This window comes from Palaemon carinicauda, chromosome 34 (genome assembly GCF_036898095.1).
Source record: "Palaemon carinicauda isolate YSFRI2023 chromosome 34, ASM3689809v2, whole genome shotgun sequence".
In the NCBI taxonomy this organism is placed as follows: domain Eukaryota; kingdom Metazoa; phylum Arthropoda; class Malacostraca; order Decapoda; family Palaemonidae; genus Palaemon; species Palaemon carinicauda.
Window position 1 is genome coordinate 31134374 of NC_090758.1, and position 3786 is coordinate 31138159.

Sequence of the window (3786 nt, forward strand, 5' to 3'; positions counted from 1 at the left end):
TCTAATTCACAAGTAAAAGAAACACCAAGACTGCATTCAGTATTAAATCTGCTTACCTACAACCATCATCTCAGCACTCTTGTCAGCTGTGTGGAATTCAGGGGCGTCTGAGATGACTTCGCACTTGTATCGTCCACTGGAGTTGAGTTCTACGTTCCTTAGACGATCATGTCTCCGTTGGATTGATCTTTCTGTAAGGAGAGAAAAGAGGATTGTTGAGTTTGGAGGGATATCTAGTTTGCATTTTAAATACTCTTTATTTTCCTTCCTCACTGTGCTAGTTTTCCATGTTGGGTTTTCCATTTTGGGTTGTAGATTAATTGATAATAATAATAATAATAATAATAATAATGATAATAATAATAATAATAATAATAATAATAATAATAATAATAATAATAATAATAATAATAATAATAATAATAATAATAATAATAATAATAATAATGATATTTTGAAATGTTAATCTTCAATTTATTTTCTATTAATGATTTAAAAATAGAAATTTTTAAACTAATATATGAGTTACGCTGAAAAAAATATTGATTTTAAATTTAATTAATTGGGTTGTTTGATTTGGGATGCAGATTTTTTAAACCTTAATTTTACATTGTTTTTTAAAGATGAACCTCAATTTTTTTTTTCAAAAAAAAGTTCAGGTTCATTATTTTCCTTAATTATGATAATTTCTGGTGAATATTTAGTTCAAAAAATACTATTTATATCAAAATTTGAAAAGTTTATATAGAAAATAAGAATCTTGAAATTGCTTGAAGTAAGATTTAGGGAAAATTAGAATATTTATTTAGTAGAATTTAACTAAATAATTTCTTTAATTAGTTATATTTTTTTTTCAGTAATAATAAGAATATGTCCATCTGAAGAAATTTAAAGTTAAAAATACTTAAAAGATATTCCATAATTAGGAAGATTGTTCATAACCTTCAAAATAACTTCAAATTTTATAGAATATACAAAATACAAAAGAAATTGGTAAGATATAAAGAAATAGATAGGAACAGATGAATGAAGAAGAGAGATGAGGATAGTCGAGGCTACGAAGAAGAAAATACGATTTAATAAGATTAGAAATAGTTCCAATAACAGAAATTTACTGATGAAATCTTGAGACAAAGTAACAGTTAAACTGTGATTTAGATTAAAATAGACGTAGGAATATCACAGTTCAATTGAAAAAAAAAAAAACTGAAAATTAATAGTTATTTGAAGTCCGAGATGTTAGGAAAAAAGTAATTGGAGATTCAAAGAATTGAATTCTGTTTTACTCAAGACTAAATTTACTGGTATGAGGAAAAATGAAGATTAGAGACAAAAAGGTAATAAATTCGAGCAATAGGAGGATTAGGTTCAATGTAAATAATTTAGGAATATATTCAGGACGGAGAATTAAATATTGCTAAAACACTGTTACCATTAGATAAATTCTTGTTTATTAACAAAACAAATCCTATTTCCGATTGTGATATAAAATTTTATATTCTACTATTTAGTTGTAATAAATTGTATAGCGTTTAGATTCCTAACTCATTTTGATATCTAAGTAATTTCTATACAACAACAACAAAAACAACAACAAAACAAAAACAACAACAACAACAACAACAACACCAACAACAAAAAACAACAACAACAACAACAGATTCCGCTGTTTCTAGTCCATTGCACTTGTGCTTATTCATGCCTGGGGTTTTGTCATTTTCATCACCACGCTGTCCACAACCGATTGGTGATGGTGAGAGACTTAATTTTAATCGCTCACAGACAACAAGACTAGTATGGGTAGCTCAGACTATTACAATTATGCTAATCACGTGATTCATAAACCATTCCACCATGTTAAGGTATCCCCACTCAGAAAGATAAAAAAAAATTAACAAATGATTATATATATATATATATATATATATATATATATATATATATATATATATATATATATATATATATATATATATATATATATATATATATATATATACACACCCATATATATATATATATATATATATATATATATATATATATATATATATATATATATATATTACTATGAGTAAAGAAATAAAAAAAAAAACTTTTATAAACATATACAATTATCCAGCAATCAAACATACTGGTTACCTTAATAACTAATTTTTAATTCATAAATATATAAACATTTTAAGTAAAAAATCCTATACATATATACATATATGCATACATACATACATAAATACATACATACATGCATTACTAAACTACCAAACTGACTGGTTATCCCACATATCTTATTTATCAATCATAGATATATTACCAATAAACATGAAATCAGGAATACATACATGCATCGCCGGCTAGGAAACTGACTGGTTACCAGCATAAGTCTTCCATTATTTGAATAATCCAGACAACTGTGAGGAATTCTATTGATTTTCGTTCGAGTAAATGAATTCCTACGAGCATCGATTACAATTCCAATCGGGAACCTGTATATCATCCCCTAGCAAGTCCCTCCTGACTTCCATTTTAATCAAAGATAAAGGCGACCACCAGTTCGACTGAGAGAATGGATTAATGACCCCTCCTTATATCGCCTGCTCACTACTGTTAGAGGACGTCTTTGCATCAGTCGGTGTTAATGACCTTAGATGTCAGGATGCCTGAAAACTTTAAATCAATCAATCAATCAATCTTTGCATCAGGAACGGATGAGGATCTTGAGTTACAGCTAATTCTCTTTCAATTAGAGTTAGAGGTACTTCTTCTTTGCCAGTCATGAGTTAGAGGTATATCTCTTTTCTCAATCAGAGTTAAAGGTACTTCTTCTTTGGCAATTGTGAGTTACAGGTACTTTTTTTTTTTGTTGATCATTAGTTAGAGGTACTTTTTTTGTCAACCATCTGTTAGAGATACAACTCATTTATTAAAGATAAGTTAGAGGTACTTCTCCTTTCTCAATCAAAATTAGAGGTACTTCTTTGTCAGTCATGAGTTAGAGGTACTTCTCCTTTTTCAATCAAAGTTAGAGGTACTTCTTTGTCAGTCATGAGTTAGAGGTACTTCTTTCTCAATCATTGTTAGACGTACTTCTTCTTTGTCAGTCACGAGTTAGAGGTACTTCTCCTTCCTCAATCAGAGTTAGAGGTACACATTCTTTGTCAGTCGTGAGTTAGAGGTACTTCTTTCCCAATCAAAGTTAGTAGTACTTCTTCTTTGACAGTCATGAGTTAGAGGTACTTATCGTTTCTCAATCAAAGGTACGTCTTCTTTGTCAGACATGAGTTAGAGGTACTTCTTCCTCAATCAGAGTTAGAGGTACTTCTTCCTCAATCAGAGTTAGAGGTACTTCTTCCTCAATCAGAGTTAGAGGTACTTCTTCTCTATCAGTCATGAGTTAGAGTACTTCTTCTTTCACAATCAAAGTTAGAGGTACTTCTTCTTTGTTAGTTATGAGTTAGAGGCACTTTTCCTTTGTCAATCATGAGTTAGAGGTACTTCTCCTATATCAATCCTGTGTTAGAGATACTTCATCTTCGTCGGACATGTTGACAGAAGTCAATTCTATTTAAAGCGGAGGCTTTATATTGACATTGATTAAAGCTTCACGTTTTTAGCCATGCTGGGAAGGATAATAAGTAAAAGATAGGATCTCTCAGTCAGGAAATGGGGCAATGGTCGGATTTAGATTAATATTGGTAAGAAGCGTTTTGAAATCCCAGTGGGAGATTAGACTAAGGGCATCACTGGTATCAGGTTTTCCATATTTGTTCTCGATATAAAAAGTAA

At 29.6% G+C, this 3786-nt stretch overlaps 1 pseudogene; it reads right to left on the minus strand.

Annotated features, from left to right (window-relative positions):
• Positions 1–3391, minus strand: part of LOC137626793 (uncharacterized) — a 195015-nt pseudogene extending 191624 nt beyond the window's left edge.
• Positions 3392–3786: the final 395 nt, after the last annotated feature.